A 27,098-nucleotide genomic window follows, 5' to 3' on the forward strand; every position below is an offset into this window, starting at 1 on the left:
AAGGCGCGTTTAATCACCACATACTGCAGCACACGGTATTTGAACTCTTTAACTACCGTTTTCACGGCAGCATAGTTACTGCGAGGACTCCTCAAAAGCGTGCCGCGGTGGCCGATCAATTCTAGGCTCTTCAGTCCGGAGCCGCGCGGCTGCTACGGTCGCAGGTTCGAATCCTGCCTCGGGCATGGACGTGTGTGATGTCCTTAGGTTAGTTAGGTTTACGTAGTTCTAAGCTCTAGGGGACTGATGACCTCAGATGTTAAGTCCCATAGTGCTCAGAGCCATTTTCTTTGGACTCCTCAAGAAAACTCAAGACAATTTTTCTGCAGTCTTCTCAGGAAGCTGCGTAGATATAATCAGCTATATGTCCGTTAATATAGGCGTTAAAATATCATTATTTGACTAAATATTAATCGAAAGGGTAGATACGGTTCGATGAGCAAATGTACTGCATTGTGAGATATATGAAATTCGAACTGGAATGATTCAATGGCAATTCATGTACTGAATATTTTCTTTAATTTTGATGTTGTTGGTAAATGTTTCTCTGAGCTCTTTGATCACTGACAAGCTTTTGTTATTAAATAATTTAGTACATATGTGAGGACATCATCAATACAAAGATGTGCATTTTTGAACACTGTGCATTGTTTTCATAAAACCGAATTGGAAGAATACGAAGTTATCGTGCTTATGGTCCTAATTAATGCCACGCCAGTCAGATGTAGTGCCTATTGGAATTATACAAGAATAGGTCCTATATAACAGCACTGAAACAAACGCATTCATGTCGTGACACATTTTCTTAGCGTCTTCGGCTATTAAGTGGCAAGGTCTCTAGGACTTCCTTAAAATCCCATTAGCAAATTTCTGGCGCACTGCACCTGTTCATCACATTATTCCACATATTCAAGAAATTTTCGTAATCGGAGACTCATGATAAACTCTAATATTAGGAGCGAGAACAATCATTTCCGTTTTCTCACCATTAATGAAGTCCCATACTGTGTTTTCTTTAATGCAATGTACAACAACTATATGAACATAAAAGAAATACGAATTCCTTGCTGTGAAACTTAAGAAATTATCGCACGATTCGCAAGGCAATAACTCCGCTCGTCCATTTACCGGGCCCAACACACGACCTGATTAGCAATTCAGATTTCTTCCCCTCGTTTTATCCGGTTTTATTCTCAATAAACTGGCGAAACAGTCTCTTTTGGGTTTTATTTATTACTTATACAACACAAACAATGCGTGGCAGGTGTTTTTGAAGGTTCTACTTGAATTTTTGTACTATCGTAGTTCTTTAGGCTCAATGACTGCTTTCACAAATGTGGAATAGACTAAAGAGCTTCGGAGATGAAATAAACAATTCCTTAATTTTAGAACAGTCTTGAATATGGGGAACGAAATTTTGTTTTCTGATGGACGTGATATTTACAAGTACCAAATCTTAACGATGGTAACTTATTTTAATAATTACTGTTTACAGCGTTGAAACTAACGAAAAAATACTGGGAAGAGCCGCGAATGTGAGAAATCCCATACAACGAGAAAAAAAAAAGCTTTTCAACAAACGTCAGTATCTGAAATTAATGGTAAGTACCGACTTCAAAAAATCTGAATAGCTAGAACCTTTACGTAGAGAGAGGACAAATCCCAGAATAAAGTGAGAAATCTAATCTCTTTTGAATACCTTATATTTTTCGAGCATTTTATTTCTTATGTTTCTTTAAATTTGTGATCCACCCTATCACAATTCGCACTTGGTACACTGTACGGCAATTTCGCGTCACAATTCAACGGAAACACTGTTTCAAGGAACATATCCTACCTTAGCTAAGCTATTCCATCCTTCCATTGGATATCGTTAAACGTAAATGCCGTGTGACTAGGGCCTCCCGTCGGGTAGGCCGTTCGTAGGGTGCAAGTCTTCCGATTTGACGCCACTTCGGTGAGTTGCGCGTCGATGGGGGTGAAATGATGACGATTAGGACAACACAACAACCAGTCCCTGAGCGGAGAAAATCTCCGACCCACCCGGGGGGGGGGGGGGGGGTGGGGGGGGGGAGCGGATCTCGTTTACAAATGTGTGTCTGTCGAGTCGAGGGTGGTCATTTCAATGTTTTCAGTACGTACAAATACGAATAGCTTAGGCTTGACGATGTCTTGTGTACACTGTGTGCTACGTACCGATTATTACGCTTATGACACATAGCACTGTATTTATTTTCTTCATAAAAACCCCAGCAAGAAAAGTATGTGTTGGATTCATCACAAATTTTTCCGCGATACTGCTATCCATATGGAGAATAACGAATGTTTCAATATTTCTACTACTCTATTACAGTAATATCTAACCTTTTTTATCAATTATTATATGTAGTAAACAGGAATGCGGATCACACAGCTTCTTGCAGCGGACGTACCGAAACACAGAAGGCCAATATTCCTTTACTGCAGATATTTGCTTTACGCTACGTAGATGTATAATTGCCGTTCTGTCTGAACACGTGCACTTGGTGACTACATAAAAGACCAGTAATTCGCACTTTCAGTGATCATTTTTGGAGTACCTACACCGTTTTTATTTATTTTTATTTTTCTGACTGATTTAGGAAGAGATTTGTATAAAAAAAGATTATTCAAAATGGGTTATATGGTGCAACAGGTAGTAGCTTCGAGCACTTCTATACAAGTTTCAAACTGATTTAGAGACTTATACATAAAATGTGCAACAAAATTGACATTGACGTTATTTTTAACAATATACCCCCCTGAATTTCCTATTACTTTGTCCCTGCATTGCTTCATTAGCAGCAGCGAAATCTTTACATTTCTGCAGAACATGGTGCTGATGCCAGCGTAACGTTATATAACTTTTTTTAATAGGCAGCTTCATAAAGGCCGAATGGCTGTGGAAAAAATGATACGGGGCCTAAAACTCGCAAATGTATCCTAAACAATAGCCTATATATTAGTTTGTGTTACATCTACAGTTCCTAGCTATAACAGGGAAAAGTAATAAGTTTATAAACACGGTAATTGGAAACGCAGTAACTCACAGCATATCTTTAATGCATTCCTCAAAGATTTTTTAAAATTATATTTGTGGCTTTCTGACGTAATCTACTCAGTCAGCCTTTGATACATGATGTGCTACAATTTAACTGACGTAATGTCCGATCGCACAAACACGTCCACCCATGAGTCATATAGAATATTTACACTATTTGTAAACATGGAAATTACGTCAAGTGTTCAACAGCTAAAAAGTCGTATCTACATTTATACAGTGACACATCATGCTTTATAAGTACTTGCTCTATATTTTCAATGTTTGCATAAAAAATTCGCGTTAGCAAATGTAATTACTACCACGTTTACAACAGCTTATGATTAAAAATCGTCGCAGTGCTAGAAATATGTATGCAACAATTCGATACAAGCTTAATAACGGATGAATAACGTTTCGCTCGACAAAGCACACACAGGTTTTAATAATAATGATTTTGAGTATTTTCTTTACTGGAAATAATAAGTAAATATCAGAGCCCACATAAGCCTATAGAATAAAATTAAAAAAGTATCTTTTAGTGAACAAAAAAATGCTGTTTTATTGCTGATAAATTTAAAGGAATGACGCAGTTAATATTTGCAGCCATTCTTTTTCAGTTGCTAATTCAATGTTATTTATCACCTAGATAAGCAGAAATCTCAACCATATTTTAAAACTGAGCTTTTATTATTGTTTTTATCAAACGTATAATTGCAATTTCAGTGTTCTACAAAGAAATAAAAGAGATAATTGTTATAATAAAAATATGTTGTTGTATATATGTAATGTTTTCTGCCAGGATATGTAGGTTATCTTAATATTTACACTTCAAAATGATTAAGGGGACATTATATGTCCTATGGTGCCAATATTAAATTGTCACACTCTGTGGCCCATTACCTTAGACAGTTTATTTAGACACCAACTTCCAATTTCACATAATTAATGAATGAATTTTTGTTGACATACTAAACCAGAATTGTGAAAAAAATTGTAATATGGGGCGCGTAATGATATTTTTCTCAAATCTTTAAGTTTTATGGCAGAATTATATACATAAGATCTAAACAATATGCAATGTTTCTATTGTTCTAGTTCCATATGTGTTGCATCTTATCCTTGGTATGCTATGAAAATTCCATGTTTCAGTCTTCAGTAATTTTTAAATTAACGGATCATTTATAGTAAATAAATTCCAAGCTACGGAGGGTTCAAAGATTTTTTAACTAAAAACCTTTACTCAGACTTACAGTACTGACTTCTTCATGCTCTACAACTGTCCTGACCCATATTCTCTGCCCCCTGCAGTGTCACAATCGCCCAGTACTTGCCTTCTTCTTTTCTTTATTGCTGCTTTTGTCGTTTGTTGAGCAGCGAACTCTACTTGGCATAATCAGAGCACATCCGGCTTTCGCAGTTCTCTATATGTGTTCTGCCCGTATCTCACTCCTATCGCCTCCAGAACCTTCCCACCGTTAAAAGTTATTGCAGCACGAGAAACTGCTAACTTTAGAGTCATGAGCCTAACAAAACGTTGTTAGCCACATGGCACCACACGTTATCCATTTTCTGGGTCTTCCCACGTAAACATTTCTTTAGTAGTTCTACAAATGCCAAATCTTTTTATATAGGTTCGATCGCCTCCATCACAGACAAAGCAAACGAATTATAAGCTGGAAATGTATATAGATTACCAGAAAGTTTAGCTTGTGTATACTCACACCAAGCACTATAGTTATTTACACTTTCTTCACTGTTTGCACAAGCGTTTTCTGCAAATTCAGGCGTGACGTATGTTACCCGCAAATTTGCGTTCCTCAAACATACATTTACGCTTAGTCATTTCACATGCTGCACGTATAAAAGAACAACATGTGCAGGTACACTACAGAAATCGTTGGGTAGCACACTATTTTTAAAGATACTATTGCCAGAAGCAAACGACTGATTTGTTTACTATTAATGCCAATATATTAGGTGCGACAGCGGCAGCAAAACAAGGCAGTTCACAGCTTTCTAGACTGTGTGATTTCCAAGATGTGACTTCAACTCAGTCGGCGTACATGAGATGGTGGAAATTGTCAGCCACATGATAAATTTAAAAGCATTATTTGAAGATCTTAACATTGTCTGTTGTTAGCGTATGACATACCTAAATGTTTAGGAAAGTCTTAACTGCATTATGGATTAGAAAACAAAATGTCAAATTTCATCGAATTTGACATACAATCTCCCCTTAAGATGCTCTCCTAGTAGTAGTAATAGCAATAATAATAATAATAATAATAACAGAAAAAGACAAAATGTTATTACGGTAAAGAATATACTGAGAAACAGCAGAAAGATAAACGAAAATCAGTTTCCCATAATTTGCCAACGTAGTATTTTTTGCTTCGTCGTAAGCAAGAAGCAAACGTCTAACGGGTGTTTCGGTAGATTTGTTCCTTATTTAGGTTGACAGGAGAGACGTAATGTAGCCGCTAGGCAGGTACAGCAGTTGCTAGAAGCATGACGATAGCCGTCAGGCTAAATAATTCTGACTACCGTTACACCTCCTTTGAAGACGGTAAACTTACTTGCTTACTTACCGGAATATATTTAACGGAAAACTAAAAGCAGTGCCTGTTACAGTGCTCTTGAAACTTTTAATCTGCATAGCTGTGGCATAGAGGCAGATTTATGTTTTGCACAACGTTAATTTTTGAATCTCTGGTTATTTTGACAGACCTCGGCAATATGACGAAAAAACGGTGCTAAAAGTTTGTGTACCTGATCTACTGTAAGTGGAGATTTGAAGAAGAATTGCTGCATTGCAGCTACATCTATAGATACATCTACGGTAGTCACCTTGCAGAGGTAGAGAACGTGCTCTGCATCATTCCGCCCTCCTTCCGTATTATATTCTGGGAAGGTATTCTGGGAGATGACTGTTGTTCAGCTTCCTCATCGGCTGAAATTTCTCTGTTTTTACAGTCATGGGCGTTTCACCAGCTATATGAGGAACGAAGTATCCCGTGATGAAACGTGTGGCCGTTCTTTCAATAGTCTCTATTTTCTCAATTCAACGTACCTAGTGACGGCTCTAGACTAACGAGCAGTACTCAAGAGACGGTTCAACGACGGTTTTAATCGAGGACATTTTCTTACGGTTCTTTGAATGAATCTGTCTGACATATTTCTTTCTTACAGCTTGTTTTATGTCGTCATTTTACTCAGGCTCCTAGAAGTTTGTTTTGAATATTTTCAGTAACTGATCGCAAAACGTGTAATTAAACATTAATGGATCCTACTGATTGTTTTTGTGCAGTATGTTACACTTGTTTACGTCGCTCGTCAACTGCGTCCCTGCGCCAAAATTTTCTCATTTCCACATCTTCCTGCACGTTGCTATAACTTTCTGACAATTTAAATTTCTTATGTGCAACAACGTTGTCAGCGAACAGACTCACTTATCTTCTAACGTTATTCACCTGCTCATTTATACATTATCTGTCTTTTCAGGGAATAATTTGATATTCATTGCAAATGCATCTGGGCTTTTAGTAGCTCGAATTTCACGTAGCAGACAAATATTGCAAGTGAAGAGATTGTTTTTATGTTAGCAACCTAGACGTTTTAGTCAATGTGACGTGTCGATAAAATTGTAATGATGTCAAAACAGTAGCTACTGCAATCTGCGGCGGTTAAATATGCTATAAACCATATAGTCCACAGTAGCACAATGAAAAAATGAGAAAAACGATAATTTTCCGTACGCAGATGAATAAGTAAGTATTTAGTATCTAAAAAAATGTGCTGGAGTGGCAAAAAACATTAATTACAAAAACTATTCTGCAAAATGGAAACTCCGTTCTAAGTGAAAATTTAAGTTTATCTTTCACTTGACTATTCTTAATAATTAAACGGATAATTTTATATCTTAGAGGTAAACAAACGCTGGAACTTATTGTTGTATACCAGACACCATGTTGAAATTCGAGGTAAAGACACATTCCTCCTGACATTTCCTGCTTAGAGTTTACACATTTAGGATAATCCTTGAGGACGTTACAGACAAATTTGTTTCTGAGGGTAAAAACAAACTGACACCAGCGTTTTGTCTTTTTGTAAGTCGCTTGCATTAACCCATGACTACCTCGTAAACTATATTGGAGCATGTAATGAAAACAAATAGACAGATATCAATGTATAATCATTTCATTATCTTTCCAAGTCTGATGTAATGTTTAGAATTCACTCATTTCAAGAACCTGTCAAAATCTCCTGCACTTATTGTAAATCGTTCAGGAGCGTTTGGAAGATAAAACTTCGTGCACAATTTGCATAACAGAAAGCCGAAGAGAGCAGCACAAACGGTGCGAGAGAAGGAGCAGAGGTGGGGGCGAAAGCGATTAAAAGAACTGAAAGAGAAGCTACTGCACAATGACATGCAAATACTACCTGAATATGACAACAGTCTTTTGTTTGTTTAGAAACAATTTGTACATGAATATTGAGCATCCATTTAATGAGGGACCCGAGCAACCATGATCAGTGTATGTCTGTTATAAAAATCACATGATCACTGCTGTGAGGATTTTTTACTGACTTACTGCTTAATTGTCTATTTCGCTTGATATTGGTTAAATCTGAAGATCGTGATGTGTTAGAAACATCTGTGTACTGCTGCTAGCGGTGACAGTTTATTGACACTATGTGTTGTATAAATACGTGGATACACGTTTGAAACTTGTTTTGTTCATCTTCAGGAGTGTTTGCATACGAATTAAGAATTGTTCAAAAATAATAGATGCTTAAGTAGAGTTATTTATAAAACTTTGAAACGTTAAACAACGCTGAATAAACAGTTCTAGGGAGGCAGAAGGGAAAGGTCGGAGACGATGGCTAGTGAAAGGACTTGGCCTTGTAGTCATTTGTTTTTGATATTATGTTGCAGGACTCGGCGTGTTGCATTTTAGTGACTGAATATTTGAACAAACCAGACTACGTCACAATTTCTAGAGTTAGTGCTACAAGTATCCGAGGCATAATTTTATGCCTTCACAGTGGCAGTACTACGCAAATCTACTGGCGTAGAAAAGACACTTTATACTACCACCACCACCACCACCACCACCATAACAACAACAACAACAACAACAACAGTAACAACGACAAAAGCAAGAGCTTACAAAGAGTGGATTATGTTTTCTCTCTCCTTCATCAACAGAATAATTGAAACAGCCAATCAATGGCTGATATTTTTGTAAATCTTGTAGTATGTCTACAACACACGCGTTGTTAGTAAAACAACCTATCTCATACATCAAAGGCGATGTTCTTGGAAAGCATAACGTTTTTCGTGCATCAGACAGAAAGTTTATTCACACTTCGAATGTTGTGGAAGTTAGCACATCATATTTAAAAACCATACAAACTGCCACAGACACAAAAACGGAGGTGAATTCTTGAAACGCTATTTGAGGACACACAAGAAACGTTTCTGGTGTATTAATGACGTTGCTATTGCTCAAAATATCTTGGAAATAAGTTGTCGTGTGTTGCAATAAAGCATAACATGAACATTGGGTGTAATGTGACTGGTAGGACATACAAGTGTCATTCGAGATTATTCTCTATGGGGCATTTCAAGGGACGGATAACTTGAGCCGTTATCAGTGTACAAAAGCAGCCAGCTATGAGATTTGCTTACCAAATGAGAGCGGCGAACTGCTGATAACGGGAGGCATGCGCACGTGTTGAAGTTCTCGGCACAGGCAAACTGTTACGCAACGGGCAGCGATGGTCGGCACTCCTGAGCGCGGGCGTAATCTCGAGCACGGCCAGAGGCCATTGGCCATAGACAAGTGAGTGGCTGGCCATCGTGGGAGCCACTTCCGGCACCCGGCGGCGGGGGCGGGAACGTCACTTCCGGAGTGGGCGGCTCTGCCACGGGGCGCCGCCTCCTTTACGCTCGAATGCGGCCGGGGGCCAGGCGCGGCCAGGTGGGACAACACGAGCTGTACGAGTGCCTACGTCCGAGGCCTGCGACCGCCTCTAGCTGCGTAACAGGCGATGCGGTGCTGACTGTTTACGGTACGGTTTCAGTACGAACTTCTGATGAAAAAGTAGAAACCGTGTTATATTGTGCACTTCATTCGGATTATATCAAGCAGAAGAGGACGTTATGATGGGCAGTAAAAACTACACTACTGGCCTTTAAAATTGCTACACAAGAAGAAATACAGATGATAAACGGGTATTCATGGGACAAATATATTATACTAGAACTGACATGTGATTACATTTACACGCTATTTGGGTGCATAGATCCTGAGAAATCAGTACTCAGAATAACCACCTCTGGCCCTAATAACGGCCTTGATACTCCTGGGCATTGAGTCAAACAGAGCTTGGATGGCGTGTACAGGTACAGCTGTCCATGCACCTTCAACACGATACCACAGTAGTTCATCAAGAGTAGTGACTGGCGTATTGTGACGAGCCAATTGCTCGGTCACCATTGACCAGATGTTTTCAATTAATCAGAGATCTGGAGAATGTGCTGGCCAGGGCAGCAGTCGAACATTTTCTGTATCCAGAAAGGCCCGTACAGGACCTGCAACATGCGGTCGTGCATTATCTTGCTGAAATGTAAGTTTTCGCAGGGACTGAATGAAGCGTAGAGCCACGGGTCGTAACACATCTGAAATGTAACGTCCACTGTTCAAAGTACCGTAAGTGCAAACAAGAGGTGACCGAGGCGTGTAACTAATGACACCCCATACCATCACCCTGGGTGATACGCCATTATGACGATGACGAATACACGCTTCCAATGTTCGTTCGCCGGATGCGACCATCATGATACTGTAAACAGAACCTGGATACATCCGAAAAAATGACGTTTTGCCATTCGTGCACCCAGGTTCGTCGCTGAGTACACCATCGCAAGCGCTCCTGTCTGTGATGCAGCGTCAAGGGTAACCGCAGCCATGGTCTCCGAGCTGATAGTCTATGCTACTGCAAACGTCGTCGAACTGTTCGTGCAAATGGTTGTTATATTTCAAACGTACCCATTTGTTCACTCAGGGATCGAGACGTGCCTGCACGATCCGTTACAGCCTGTGGATAAGATGTGGTCATCTCGATTGTTAGTGATACGAGGCCGTTGGGATCCAGCACGGCGTTCCGTATTACCCTCCTGAACCCACCGATTCCATATTCTTCTAACAGTTATTGGCTCTCAACCAATGCGAGCAGCAATGTCGCGATACGACAAACCGCAATCGTGATAGGCTACAATCCGACCTTTATCAAAGTCGGAAACGTGATGGCACGCATTTCTCCTCCTTACACGAGGCATCACAACAACGTTTCACCAGGCAACGCCGGTCAACTGCTGTTTGTGTATGAGAAATCGGTTGGAAACTTTCCTCATGTCAGCACTTTGTAGGTGTCGCCACCGGCGCCAACCTTGTGTGAATGCTCTGAAAAGCTAATCATTTGTATATCACAGTATCTTCTTCCTGTCGGTTAAATTTCACTTCTGAACCACGTCATCTTCGTGGTGTAGCAATTTTAATGGCCAGTAGTGTATTAACACTCTTCAGCAATATTAGAGAGTTGACCAGAAAGTAGTACACCGCATTTTTTCTTCAACACTTTTTTATTGAACATAATGAGAATTACACACACGAAAGAATGGTATTTTATCTACACGTGCTATTTTTCCACGTAATCTCCATCCCGTTCTATAGCCTTCCTCCAGCGCGAAACAAGGGTTCGTATGCCCTGTCGGCACCAATCCTTGTCCTGGTAGCGGAGCCAGTGCTCCGCTGTGTGAATCACCTCCTCGTCGTCCTCAAAATGTCTTCCACGAATGGTATCCTTTAATGGCCCAAACAAGTGGAAGTCCGCGGGGGCTAGGTCAGGTGTGACAGCCGTGGATGGTCTCCCCGACCGCTGCAAATCGTGGAGCTTCGCCGAACCACCTTCTGATGACCTCACCCTCCGTACCCAGCGATGAACTGTAGTTCTGCCGACAGCAGATGCTCGATAGACTTTGCACAAGCGTTTGTGAATCTTCCCCACAGTTTTTTCCTTCTCTGCAATGAGAAATTCAGTGACGGCACCTACAGACGTCATTTTGAAGCTGCCCTGCAGCTACGTTATCTGTCGGATGTGACGGAAACTTGTCGTGCTCACTCAGGAGACTTGAAATAATACAGACGTAACGTTTCGGATTTGTAGCATTGTTTTCAGCTGAGAAAAAAAATGCGGTAGAGTTCTTTCTGGGCAACCCTCGTACTTTAAACACAACTTACTTTCAAAATGGTTGTACGATTGCTTAATTTTCGAGCTTTCTGAAATTTACAGTCTTGGAGACTGAGCTAGCATCAACAATATAGCTTTTGTACCACATCGTAGACATAAATTAACATCCAGGAGAGAGACTAGTAACGAAAAGACACTGCACTACACTTTGCATTTATTTTGAAAATATAGTTATCTTAACATCTACTGATTCTTACAAGACGGTTGTATTTTAGAATATTTGTTTATGAAAACATTTCCCAAGAAGGGACATGTTTTAGAGTGATTTCTTTCATGTATGTACTTGTTTCAGAAGAGAGAGTATTTTCTTAAGCTGTCTTAACACATCCCTGTGATCTAGGAACAAACTTTCGCCGTCTTCCGTTAAATGTTCAGGCGACTGATATCCTTCCATTACAATTAGAAGTAACAAGTTTCTTGTGGTGACCATTATTTGCAGCAGTTGTACGTAAATTGTAGTAAGGTAGATCACAAGAGAAACGCCTTTTGCGTGCTGCACATCCATTTTTTAATTTTTTTTATGGATCCAGAAGCGTTTCGCCTTTTTAATAAGGCATCTTCAGTGGGTGTCGTGGAATACCATATGATTTTTTCGTTGTTACACATTGGCTGTAGATTTAAAAACAATTCATGTGGGTTTTTTATAATAATATGGAGAGGTACTCACAATAAAGCACGTAATGCACTATTTGAAAAGCATGCAGTTTCCCTCATGTGGAAAACGGTTGAAAGCTTCCACTTTTTCATGTAATCAGTGTGCTTTTGTTACGTAACATTTCAACTGCCATTTACAAGTCTACTGTCATTTCTCTAGCAAGTGTTGCCAACTTCCCGGTTATTGCTTTCACTTGTTTTCTGTCTGACTGCGAGTTGAAGAAAGCTTGTGTCTCCAGCGCACAGTGTGTGTGTGTGTGTGTGTGTGTGTGTGTGTGTGTTTATCAATACATTTTTAAGGAGATTAATGGGATTTATATATCATCTATTGAGATGTTTATCTGTTATATAATTAATTAATGTGAACAGTGAGTGATTAGTGATATTCAGATGGTCATTTAGTAGTAGTTTCTTCTCTGCCTTTGTTTTCTGTATGAGATAATTTTTTTGTAAATAAAATAACAAATATCTTCAATAGACAAGGCATAAAAATAGTATTCAAAACAGACAATTCAATCCAAAAATACGTACCAAAAATAACAAAAGTCACAGACTGACAGTCACACTGATGCCAGAAAACAGGCTGTACCAACTGCTAGGCAACACTTGTGACTAAAACTATGTAGGGTGAACAGGCAGAACATTCGACACCCGATACAAAGAGCAAATCAGAAACTAGAAGTATGCAACAAGACATTTAACTTTTGCAGAACATTGAAGAGAAATGAATCACAAGCCAGCTGCAAGACAGAATGACACGAAAGCAGTTACAATAAATAATGATAGGCACCTGCTAATATTACAAAAGAATTATTACTTATACAGAATAAAGGCAGAAAAGAAGCTGCTGCTAAATAACCAAGTAAATACCTAGCCTCTCATTTTTTATATTAGTTGATTATTCAGTAGACAAATATACAAACATTCCAATATGTGACCACAAATCACATTCCTCTCCTTTGAAAAAAGAAATTACACACACAGACACAGACACACAGCCACACACACAGACACACAGACACACACACACACACACACACACACACACACACAGAAACTATCAATAACACACGTACAATCAGACAAAAAACAAATTAAAACAAAATCGGGGAAGATGCAACACTTACAAAATAAATGACACTCTAGAAGTGAAAATGGCAGTTGAAATGTTATATTACGAAATTATGGTGACTACACGATACTGACAAGGGAACCTCCCCATCGCACCCCCCTCAGATAGGGTTATAAGTGGGCACAGTGGATAGGCCTTGAAAAACTGAACACAGATCAATCGAGAAAACAGGAAGAAGTTGTGTGGAACTATGAAAAAATAAGCAAAAGATAGAAACTGAGTAGTCCATGCAGCCGATAGGCAACAACAAGGATAACACAACCTGAGGAGCGCCGTGGTCTCGTGGTTAGTGTGAGCACATGTGGAACGAGAGGTCCTCGGTTCAAATCTACCCTCGAGTGAAAAGTTTAACTTTTTGTTTTCAGACAATTATCAAAGTTCAGGCACTCAGACATCAATTTCGCTCTCCAGAATTCCAGGACATGTTCAGATTTGCTTGGACATATGCAGGATTTGACGGTCTACACAAGGAAAAATTTGAAAACGTTAAAAAAAAGTTTTGACAGAGCACAGGGAAAACTGTACGACTGTGAAACTGTTGCATTCATTTGTTGCAGTTTGTGTGACAAACTCTTATGTTTTCATCACTTTTTTGGGAGTGATTATCACAACCACAAGAAAACCGAAATCGGGCAAGGTAGAAGAATCTTTTTACCCATTCGCCAAGTGTGCAAGTTAGGTGGGTCGACAACATATTCCTGTCATGTGACGCACATGCGGTCACCAGTGTCGTATAGAATATATCAGACGTGTTTTCCTGTGGAGGAATCGGTTGACCTATGACCTTGCGATCAAATGTTTTCGGTTCCTATTGGAGAGGCACGTCCTTTCGTCTACTAATCGCACGGTTTTGCGGTTCGGTCGCAAAACACAGAGACTAAACTTATTACAGTGAACAGAAACGTCAATGAACGAACGGGCAGATCATAACTTTGCGAAAATAAAGAAATTAAAATTTTCACTCGAGGGAAGATCAGAACCACGGTCCTCTCCTTCCGCATCTGCTCACGCTGACCACGGGACCACGGCGTTCCTGAGCTAAAAGTGTCCTTGATATTATATATGTTGCTCATGGACTACTCAGTTTGAATATTTTGCTTTTTTTTCATAGTTCCACACAACTTCTTCTTGTTTTCTCGATTGATCTGTGTTCAGTTTTTCAAGGCCTATCTACTGTGCCAACTTATAACTAAATCTGAAGGGGGTGCGATGGGGAGGTTCCCTTGTGAGGAGGCTTTCAACTCGTTTTTCACATGAGGGAAAGCTGCATGGTTTTCAAATAATGAATGAGTCCCTTTTCTGTGAGTATCTGTCCATGTCCATGAACTATCTTAAAATCTGCAACCTGTATGTAACAATGAAAAACTAGTTTAATAGTCCAGGACACCCACTGAAGATACCTTGTTATAAAAGCGAATCGCATAAATAAAATATAATATTATCGTGCTGCATGCAGAAGGCGATTTCCTTGTAAACTAGTTTAATTTATAATTAGAAGTATAGAAGTAGGTGATTCCTTTAAGGCACATCTACACAGATGAGTAAAAATGGATTAATTTCACTGTCTATCCCAACTGAGTGATTTCATAACCACTGGCAACAAATGCTTCATATTTACGGCACATAATTATAAATTTTAATAAAAAAGGTGATACATAAACTCCGGAGCGGAACAGTACACTTAAGTTATTCTGAGAGACTGCTATTTAACTTGCAAATTGAAGAACACGTTCAAGTGTCTAATCGAATATCAGGCTTGTCTATAGAACTCAATTTTAGATCTTTTATGCAGAAGTCCCCAGCCAACCCAGATGTCATTTGTAATACACCAATTAGTTTTAGTTTCTTTTCAAAACTTAAGACTCACCTAGTGTTTTGCTCAGTTTGCGAACAGTTTTCCGATACAAAGACACTAAACTCTGGCAAAGCCCGAACGCAGCCGAAAGTTGTCACAAAAACGTAAACGATTATCGTAAGCATGGAGTCTACAACTGCAGCCTATTGGATAAGTACTCTGCCGTAACCTGCAGGATTTCCAAGTAGCGCTCGACCTGGCGTGGCACAGCCTTCGTGACGTCACGCGGGCTGCCTGTCAGTTGGCGTAAGGCCTGTATCGCACTGGCTACGGCAGGGCGTCCCACGGGCTCGTAACAGCTGTCCAAGACTCAGTGTATCTGACTATGATTTGACGTACCGCTTGACAAAGAACAGCCCAATTCTTTAGGATTACCTGTGTTTAGTAAAGCTTGTGGAGCAACAATTATCGACCTGTCTTTCACTACAAGGCAGTAAAGGCGAACAGATAAAGATTAACGATGGTGTACCAAATTACATGCAAAGGGGGTGCCAAAATTTCTATACTGATGGTTCCAAAACACATGAAAGGGTTGGTTGTACTTATTTTTCGGCGTTCATGGGCATCCTCAGAGATTAATCCAGTAGGGTGCAAGATTATAAAAGTGCCAGTTTTTATGCAAATTATTATATGAGTTTGAGAACATTCGTGCTCTAACAACTAAATTTGGTAGAAAGCTCACAGAAGTTACTTTATCTCAAATGGCTGATTGATATCTACTCAATATTTTAATGTAGGTTGCTTTGATACCTAAATGCTAAGCATGCTTCATTAATGTATGCTGGGATATATGTTATATTTATACTTTAATATATGAATGCCACCTTTTTGATTTAATGACCTGGAATTATATTAAATCCAAGATTCCAACGAATTATTAACAATAAAACCTTCTTATTCATATACTACTGGTATGAGGTTTACACGCAAAATTGAACATCCGAAGCAGAAAAATATCAGAATAATTGAGAACATCCTATTGGACAGCAACAAAAGTAATTAACAAAATCCCACTGTATTTCTAATTAATGTGGAGAAAGATGAAATAAAGTAATAAGGAAAACTGTTACCCCACTGTCTTTCGATTTATAACATTTGTGATTCCATTTTTGAACACATACTCTGTTCTAAAATTATGAATTACTTCAAAGAAAACGATTTAATGACAAACATACAACACGGGTTCAGGAAATACTGTTGTAGTGAAAAACAATCAACTCAGTATTCTCACGAAGTAATGAGTGCTATCAACAGGGGATGTCAAACTGATTTCACATTTTCAGATTTCCAAAAGGTTTTTGATACAGTTCCTTACTTCTCACTTCTTATCAAATTGAGTGCCTATAGAATATCGTTCCTGTTGAGCAAATGGATTCGTGATTTACTGTCATCAAGCAAAACAGAAGTAATACCTAGCATTCCCCATCGAAATGCTCTTCCTAATCTATATAAATGACTGAACACCCCTCTCGGACTGTTTGCAGATGCTGCTGTCATATACCGTCTTGCAAAATTATCAGGTGATCAAAACCAATTGAAAAATAATTAAGACATACACACACATACACACACACACACATACACACATGGGGTCACAATTATTAAGACAAAGGCGTTTTTCGTTGCGGCAGCGTCTCGTCATGAAATTTCAATCACCATCTTTCTCCTCTGAATGCGATTTTTTTTTGGCTCCCACCTACATTGGGATAAATGATCACAATAAAATAAGAGGAATCAGAGCTCGCACGGAAAGATTTAAATGTTTGTCTTTTCCGCGGGGTGTTCGAGAGCGGAAAGATAGAGAAATAACTGAAAGGTAGTTCGATCAATGGTCTGCCATGAACTTAATTGTAAATTTCTGAGTAGTCATGTTGATGTAGATTCAACAGACAGCTTGGTTACAAAACTTCAGATCAGACAATTTACGGGGGGCCTTCAATAAGTAACGCAATACTTTTTTTTTTTTTTTTTTTTTTTGTAGAAATAGATTGGTTTCATTCAGGATCCCGATACACCATATTATTCCCCACTTCTCTGCCTGCAAAACCCAATTCTTCAACATAATTTTCGTTCAGTGCGATGGTCTTACACCACCTTACTGGGAGGGCCTAAATGCACGCATGGTACAACTCTACTGGTCGACGTCGGAGTCATGCTGCATCAATAACCTCCCCGTCATTCATGCGCTGCTTCCCGCGGAGTGCATCCTCCATTGGCCGAACAGATGGAAATTAGAATTGTGAGATCCGGGCTGTAGGGTGGATGGGGAGTAAGAGTCCAATGAAGTTTTGTGGTCTGTTTTCGGGTGTGCAGACTTGTGTGAGGCCTTGTATAGTCATGGAAGGGGAGAAGTGCGTTTGCATTTTTGTGTCGCGACCATGTAGACGCCGATTCTTCAAGTTCCTGAGGGGAACAAAATACACCTCGGAGTTAATCACTGAATCAAGAGGGAGCATATCAAACAGCATAACTAACCCCTTCAGAGTCCTAGAAGACGGTCGCCATGCCTTTACCGGCTTAGGGTGCGGTTGTGAACTTTTCCTTCAGAGGAAAGTATTTTGTCAGGTAAGCGAATGAAAGAAAAAATGAGCCGTTTTACGAGAGATTCGTAGATAAGTGCAATTAGTATTTACTCAATGGATCATTTACTGGTTATACGGACAATGAAATGAATTCACCAGTTGCAGTCTATTTAAATTCATAAAATCTTTTCGGATTTCAAGCCGCGTCAGTTCGAATAAAATTCTCGCATTTTCGATGGCTATCTCTGACATTGGAAGCCCGAGTATTTTATTCGAATTGACGCGGCTTGAAAGCCGAGAATATTTTATGCAGCCAGGCCACCGCGAAAGAATGAGGCCCATATTTGAATGCAGTCACGTTTAACCCTGGCGGCATACTGATGAGTTTATGTGGCAACAATAACATTTTATATTAAAAAGAAGTAATGTATAGTTGTTTTCCACTACATAAGTTACAAGGCTGTAAACAGACTTAGATAACTGTGACATTGAGCTTCCATCCTGTCAGACAGTTTTCATCATTAGGTAAGTCATCAAAGGCTTTGATAGTATTTTTTGTCTCTTTTTAAGGCATAATAAAGTTTAATGTAGGCCGTTTGTTTCTTCTAGTATTGTATCGCGGGGGTACAATTGAATTGCAGCTGCACAGTACTTGTGGCGTGCACATAGGGTTTTTTTTAGATCAGGTCCCTCCCCGCGGGAAACAAACCGTTGGCCTGAAAAATTATCAGTTCATGTCACTGATGTGGGTGTGACAACGGTAAAAATTGTTATTTCACCTAAATAGCTCATTCCAAATGATTTAAATATGCTACATATCATGATAGTAAATAGTCGAAGTGTCTGTAGCAAGATCCCCGAGTTACTCTCTGAAATAAACTGTAGCAATGCCAATATTGTATTAGGTACCGAAAGCTGGTTGAAACCAGACATAAATTGCAGTGAAATTTTGAACTGGGATTGGACAGTGTTTAGGAAGGGTGGGACTGATGCTATGGGAGGTGGTGTGTTCATTGCAGTTAAAAGCTGTTTAAACGTGGTTGAGATCGATACTGGGTCGGAATGTGAAATAGTATGGATAAAGCTGTCAATCAGACAAGGATTGACCATTTATTAGGATGATTTTATAGACCACCTGCATACGCAACAAACGTCTCAGAGAGCTTCAGGGAAAGTCTTGAGTACATAGGAAATAAAAATCCAAATAATTCATTAGTTATAGGTGGAGACTTTAATCTGGCACCCATTGACTGGGAAACTACACGTTTATCACAGGGGGCAGAAGCAAAGACTCATGTGAAGTTGTTCTAGGAGCGCTCTCAACATACAACCTTGAGCAATTGGTTAGGAAATCAACTCGAGATGGGAACATATTAGATATCTTGGTGACAAACAGACCTGATCTTTTTGGGGAAGTTAATCTAGTAGAAAGTATTGCGACCATAATGTTGTTGTGGCTTCTATGCCAGTGCAAGTTGCAAAAAAAAAAAAAAAAAAAAAAAAAAAAAAAAAAAAAAAAAAAAAAAAAAAAAAAACCGAAGAAACAGCGTGGATTTTTCTTGTTTGGGGAAGCAAATAAAAGTGTCTTTAATGAATATCTTCACAGTCAGCTCCAAGCATTCACCGCGGCACACATCTTTGGTCGGTCTTTAAAGGTATTGTCCACCACGTGCTAGAGAAGTATGTGCCTAGCAAAAAGTATAGGGGGAGGGGGGGGCGGCGGGTGGAAGATTCACCTTGGTACAACAAATATATTACGAAGCTGCTGAGAAAGCAGAGAATTTTGGACAGTCGTTTTAAACGTAGTCACTGCCCCGATGACAAACAGAAATTATGCAAAATGAAAGCAGCTGTCAAAAGATCAATGACAGATTCTCTTAACGAATTTGAAAGCAATATTTTATCTGCAAATTCTAAAAATAACCCCAAAAACATCTATGAACGCTACAAATAATTCAGTACCTTCTCTCGCTGACAGTACGGGCAATGTTACGGATGATGATAAACAGAAGGCCGAAATCCTAAACCTAGCTTTGAAAAACTCATTTACGGTAGAGGACTGCAACACCATTCCCCGTTTCATTTATCGAACAAACGCAAGGATGGCTGACATAATGTTTAGTGTATCTGGGATTGTAAAACAGCTAAGATCCTTAGACGCCAGGAAGGCATCTGGCCCAGACGGTATCCTCGTAAGATTATATATTGACTATGCTACAAATATAGCACCATTCTTATCCATCATATGTCAGAGATCATTGGAACAGTGGAAAGTTCCACGGGACTGGAAGAAGGCCCAGGTCATAGAAATCTACAAAAAGGGGAGAAAATCGGATGCACATAATTACCGGCCAATTGTACTGAGATCGATTTGTTGTAGAATCATGGAATACGTTTTATGTTCAGAGATAATGACCTTTCTAGACTCTGAGAAGCTCATCTGCAGAAACCAGCACGGTTTTAGGAAACAGCGGTCACGCGAGACACAGCTGGCCCTCTTTGTGCATGATATACAACAGGCTCTAGATACCGGCTCCCAGGTTGACGCCACATTTCTCGACTGTCGAAAGGCGTTCGACTCAGTTCCGCACTGTCGCTTGTTCCAAAAAGCGCGCGCTTACGGTCTATCTTATGACTTATGCGGTTGGATAGAAAGTTTTCCAACAGACAGAGAGCAGTATGTTGTCCTGAATTGGGTGACTTCAACAGAAACAAGCGTAACTTCAGGTGTGTCCCAGGGCGCGTAATAGGTCCGCTGCTTTTTACGATTTACATAAACGATCTGGTTGATAGTATTGACAGCGGCATTAGACTGTTTGTCGATGATGCTGTAGTCTACGGGAAAGTAGAATCACACGGAAGTTGTGAACAAATCAATGAGGATTTGCAGAAAATAAATGCGTGGTGTAATGACTGACAGTTATCTCTGAATATTAGTAAGTGTAACCTCCTGCGTATAACAAGGCGAAAATCCCCCATTAATGTACGAGTACAAAATAAATGCCCAGTCTTTGGAAGTGGTAACATGCGTCAAGTATCTGGGTGTGACTACTCGAAATGATCTCAAATGAGCCGGCGGGGTGGACGAGCGGTTCTAGGCGCTACAGTCTGGAATCGCGCGACCGCTACGGGCGCAGGTTCGAATCCGGCCTCGGGCATGGGTGTGAGTGATGTCCTTAGGTTACTTAGGTTTAAGTAGTTCTAATTTCTAGGGGACTGATGACCTCAGAAGTTAAGTACCGTAGTGCTCAGAGCTATTTGAACCATTTGATCTCAAATGGAATGATCAGATTACAGCAACGGGCAGGGTGAACTCTAGATTGCCGTTTATTGGTAGAATCCTAAAGCGATGCAGTCCTTCAACAAAGGAAATTGCTTACAATACGTTAGTACGTCCAGTCTTAGAGTATTGTTCGTCTGTATGGGACTTTTACCAGTTGGGTCTGATTCAAGAGACTGAGAAGGTCCAAAGAAGAGCGGCAAGATTCGTGACTGATGCATTTAGCCATCGCGAGAGCGTTACAAATCACATAGATAGTTTGAAGTGGGACACACTTGCACATAGACGACGCGCTAAACAGAAGGGGCTGCTCACAAAATTCTGAAATCCGATCTTCCGCTAGGATGTAGAGCATATATTATTACCACCAACTTTCAAATCACGCAAATGTCACCATTCAAAGATATGGACAATTAGAGCTAGTACTGAGGCGTCCAGACAGTCGTTCTTCCCTCGCGCGATCCGTGTGTGGAACAGTGTGGGTGGGGTGGGGGTGGGGGTAGGGGGACGGGGGTGAATATGACCTTGGCGCAAATTGTGCCCTCTGCCACACACTGCTTGGTGGCTAGCGGAGTATAGATGTATATGTAGATGTTAACGGAGGTCAGTTGTGGGCTGTAATCATCATATGCAGCAAAACTTCGTAGATACGCTAATTCGTTAACGTGGTACCGGTATACGCTGGAATACATTCGTTCCAGTTTTTGCCAAGTGCAAAGCTGGCGCTGTGCGACATCTCGTCGACATTTCCTGCGCTCATACTGTTCAAATTGTGTAAGCGTCGGTTAACAATAAAATCAAAATCATGCTTTTCTCACTTGTTTGACCTTCACGTGCCGTTCCTGACCCATTACATATGGAAACATAATGAGATTTTCACTCTGCAGCGGAGTGTGCGCTGATATGAAACTTTCTGGCAGATTAAAACTGTGTGCCGGACCGAGACTCGAGCTCGGGACCTGTGAATTCGTGGGCGAGTGCTCTACCACGCGAGCTACCCAAGCACGACTCACGCCCTGTCCACACACGTTTGGAAGGTAGGAGGCGAGATCCAGGCAGAAGTAAAGTTGCGAGGACGGGCCGTGAGTCGTGCTTGGGTAACTCAGATGGTAGAGCACTCGCCCACGAAAGGCACACGTCCCGAGCTCGAGTCTCGATCCGGCACACAGTTTTAATCTGCCAGGAAGTTTCATATGAAAACATTTCTATATGTCTTTCTTGCATTCACAGTGCCAGATTTCCACCTGGTGTGGTCAAAACTGGAACTACAATGAAATGAACACCCTTAGGTGCTTACAGGCGTTGACATACGTCAACGGGGAGAGATGAAAATGTGTGCCCCGACCTGGACTCGAACCCGGGACCTCCTGCTTACATGGCAGACGCTCTATCCATCTGAGCCACCGAGGACACAGAGGATAGCGCGACTGCAGGGATTTATCTCTGGCACGCCTCCCGCGAAACCCACATTCTCAACGTATTGTCCTGCACTACATTCGTAGTGCCCCCGCCCGTTATACTCATTACTCGCCGCGCGTTGCCGATTCCCGTAAGAGTTCGGGCACTGTATGTGCATTCGCACAGAAGAAGAAGACGGTCAAGTGGCCGGTGAGCCTTAACTATATATTTACTAAGATGGTATCTGTTCTTTCGGACATGTCCGAAAGAACAGATACCATCGGTGACCAAGCAGCTTGTTAGAATGAAATTACAATGAAATGAATACCCTTAGCTGCTTACAGGCGTTGACATACGTCCGAAAGAACAGATACCATCTTAGTAAATAAAAACTGGAACTATTTCTTTTTCCAGTGTAAATCAGTTCCACATTAAGGCATAAGAATATCGACCAAGTTTTGCAGCCAAACGACAATTACTGCTCACACTGGACCTGTGAGTTGTTACACTTTAAGTATAACCATCCAGTATTTATGGACATAATTATTCCTCCTCTATTTTTACTAGATCATTTGAAAGATACATCATCATCAAATGAGCGTGAGAGAGCAACACGTATTACTCTAGGGACACTCCTTTGTACAACGTAAACTTTTTTCTAGCTTGATTAAGCCTTAACATAATATTACAACTCTATTGTATGAAAGTAAGTAATGTTTACTTGATGATTTTTCAAATCGAGTGTTCGTATTAACTGCATTTTTTTGGGTTTTCTGTTTAAGCCCCCTCAATATTTATACGTAAAGATTTGGAAGACTTTTGTTTTATACATATTTCTTGATAATGTAATGACTTTAACGAAGACTCTGCATCCAATGTGAAGAACTGCATATGCAACACCGGCGTACGCGTCATGTTTCTCTTATGGAGCCTTTCAGTGAAAAATTACACACTTTCTGAACTCTGGGGTAAAATTTTTTGTGAAGAAACGTTGTAGATGAGATTTTGCACTGTAGCTGAGATAACAGGACAAGGAAAATTTCTAGGGAAGTAGTGAGTAAGCATGAAGTCCCACATTTGCGTTGAGAACTGAGCATCCAACATCTTAGGAGCGGCCTTGCTGCGTCTTATTCACAAAATTGGCTACAAACTCTTATTGAGAACGATCTTAAAGACTGCTGAAAGTCTAATAACTCCTTCCGCTCCACGGACGCAAGAAATACGGACAGGTCATTATGGATGAGACACGCGAAGCAATATCGGAGAAGGGGCAGAGTGCAGGAATCGAAGGCCTGGCTCTTGTCCGACGACAGCCAATATAAGAGCGGCAGCGGCCGCGGCGCTCGGTGCTACCCCGCCTCCGACAACCAGCCTGAAAGTAATACCAGCCGACTGGCAAATGAGCAAGTTTCTCCGCCGCTCGGCGCCAATAAAAAAGACTCCTCCTCCATCTTTCTTTCCCCCTTTTTCTTCCAAAGACAGGGCGGCCGAGGGAAAAAGTTGAGTTGATAATTTCATGGCTATTCGAGTTCATGCCAAATCATTTTTCAAGTTTTTCCGCAGCCGCCTGGTGAAGGGCCCTCTTTCTTCCACCCCTGCTTCTCCGCCACGTTCTTCTTCTTTTTGCTGGATGCTCGGTCTCCAGACTCCCTGTTGGCGGGTTTAAGCGGTTGGTAAAATGTGTCGCCAAGCGCACAGCCTCAGTATAATTGACGATGGGCCGCCACACGCAATTAGGGGGCTTTCCCTCCAGTCTCGTTCCCGTAAGCAAGTGCTAGCTCCACTTACGTCATGTACCTTTCCTTACATCACGTACCTTTTTGCACTTTCATCAAAACGAGAGTTATCATTCACTGTCTGAACCTCTAACTAATGTTCTGACAAACGGGGGTGTCTTGTATTCTTGCTTATGCGCGAGTAGCTCATATGCTGCTCCTAATGATCGACGGTCATTTGATATTCTAGAACCAGTGATTTGTTAATATTAACACAATTTTAACATATGTATGCGGTGGTGTCTTTTTAAGCGCGCTGATTACAGTACACGGTGTCTGCTCGCATTTCTATAACGTTTCTCGTAGCTCAAAAACTCCGGTATTGCAAAATTACATATTTGAACAACACTCTCATGTACACCGTTCTCCATAATTCTCTCAGACACGAATGATGAAAAACCATCAATAAAACATAGACAAGCAGTATTTTAATGAACGTTCGTGATATACACTGCTACTGTTATGCGTGTCCGGTATGTGATTGAATCCACTCGGTGACAAACGCTTATAAAATGTACCCCTCCCCATACACACACACAAACACACACACACAAACACAAACACACACACACACACACACACACACACACACACACACACACACATCTCTCATTAGACAGATATATTTCGACTGGGGCAGTGTTACCTCTGCAAGAAATTAAAATAATTGCAGGTTGTAAGACGAAAATTCATCGGCCAACTACCACCTCACTGGAACGTGCTAGAAAACTATTGAGAGTTCTGCAGTGTCCGTAATACAGCAGTATGAAGAAATACAGTGAATAGCAGACTTACGTTACCATTACGAAGATTAGATACCTAACGGAACTTTCCAGAAAAATTATCCATTTAACAGTAGATAATAATAATGATTTAAATTCCTAAAATGAAAGTTAAGTTGCAAACGAATGAAGTAAGTTATAAAATAAAAATAATTCTCATATTATTTCTTTCTAACTAGAGTTACATTCTTGCGCTTGAGACTTTAAGAGATGATATGAAGTTCCCGATACTGAGTGATGAAAGGCACTTTAGAAGACGAGCAACGGGGACGTGATCACTAAACACAGCTGCCTGGCATCGGAAATTCATCATACTTAGTTTCACCGGAAATTAACATGTATATTGCCAACACCTCAACAAAGACGTATGACAGGTATAACGCATAAGGTATTTTGGAAAATTGTCCCCTATAACTAGCAAAGTTCCCCATAAATTCCATATTATAATGTTATGTCGTCTGGTAATAACTTCGGCCGGTAAATGAGAAAATACACCTGAAAGCATCATGCACCCATACAGCACCAGATATGAAGTTAGCCTAGCGAAGAACTGGCTATTGCATCTTTGGAAATGTAACATCGGCGGAAGAGCGATGCAATCATCTTGATGATCGCGAAAAGGGTATGAAGAAATATGTAGTTAATCTGGAATGACCTTCTTACTGCTAATAAAATTCAATTAGTTGCTCTGCAATAGAACAGTTTAGATTTTGATACCGCTAAAATTGCCGCTGTTTGCCACTATTAAAACACGCAACATAATATTCCACAGAGATTTTCCCTCCCACGAAGAGTCAATGCCTAACAACGATTCTAGATTGGAATTAGAATTCGCCAGTCACCACGTTTACGTCTCCTGTTAACATTTCTACGTATCGAACCACTCAGACGCCAAGCATTCGGTTCTTTTATCTGCCGCTCTGTGTACTGTGTCGCAGAAGGGACTTTTCCATTAGAGAGCCCCTGCTTTCTGGTTCGCCTGGCGACAAAACAGCTTCGCGAGCGAAGTCACCGCAGCTGTTAATGCGGTCCGAGACAGAATCCGCTGATCCTTATCTCCGCTCTCTCCCGATTCCATTTATTTCAGGCCTCGCCAAAGCCACGGTCGCCTCCTCTGCTTAAATTGCGATCCAGAGGGCAATCTGAGCCCGCGTGTTCTGCAGATACCTGCAGTCACATGATTTCTCTCGCATTCGGAGACCTGATAAATCGGATAATATAGCATTCTACCGCGTAAGGCCATTTATTTATGGGGTGCACAGTTCTGAATCGTTTTGTAACTTCATAAACTTCTGTATATTAAGGTTAACGTGTCGATGGCAATCAATAATTAGGGATGGAGCGCTTAAATACTGATGAGATAGAAGGAAATAATCTGCGAAGCGTTGTCGAATGATCAACTCCCGTCACCCTCGCAGAAATGAAAGAAAATTCGAATTAGAGTAGCTAGGCAATGATTACATCTATTTGTCGGCTTGGAACATTTTCAATTTTGTTGCTATTTTGACTTGCTCGATGGTGCTGTCGAAAGAGGATATTACAGGTTTAGAAACATCCTTTTTCCATCTGGTCTAATATTTTAAAATATTGTATAAAGAATGATGTGCTGCATTTATATTTGATTTCAATTTGCTAGAAACGTGAATATTATGCAAAGCAAAACGAAATGGTTTACCTCGACAATTTCAGTATTGGAAGGATTTACGTTACCACGCTGTGCCAAGAAAACATAAGGAGAACGAGGTGGAAGCTTTTCTCTCTGATACAGTTTTTATGAGTGGATGTTGGACACTTTCTGGGTTTCAAAAATAAAGTACAGGAGAAACTCTCGAATGGAACTTACTGGCAGATTAAAACTGTGTGCCGAACAGAGATTCGGACTCGGGACCTTTGCCTTTCGCGGGCAAGTGCTCTACCAACTGAGCTACCCAAGCACGACTCACGACCCGCCCTCACAGCTTTACTTCTGCCAGTACCTCGTCTCCTACCGTCCAAAAGCTGTGAGGGCGGGGCGTGAGTCATGCTTGGGTAGCTCAGTTGGTAGAGCACTTGCCCGCGAAAGGCAAAGGTCCCGAGTTCAAGTCTCGGTCCGGCACACAGTTTTAATCTGCCAAGAAGTTTCATATCAGCGCACACTCCGCTGCAGAGTGAAAATCTCATTCTGGAAACTCTCGATAACTTACACCGAAATAAGCACCACTCTCGTAGTGAACTGTTTTGGTTATGGTCCTAGTTAAAAAACAAAAAACAAAAAAGTACTACTAAAACATCAATGGATCGTACAAATTCGTTTCATATACATTCACAATTATTTTGTATTACT

The sequence above is a fragment of the Schistocerca piceifrons genome, chromosome 1 (assembly GCF_021461385.2).
Source record: "Schistocerca piceifrons isolate TAMUIC-IGC-003096 chromosome 1, iqSchPice1.1, whole genome shotgun sequence".
Lineage (NCBI taxonomy): Eukaryota > Metazoa > Arthropoda > Insecta > Orthoptera > Acrididae > Schistocerca > Schistocerca piceifrons.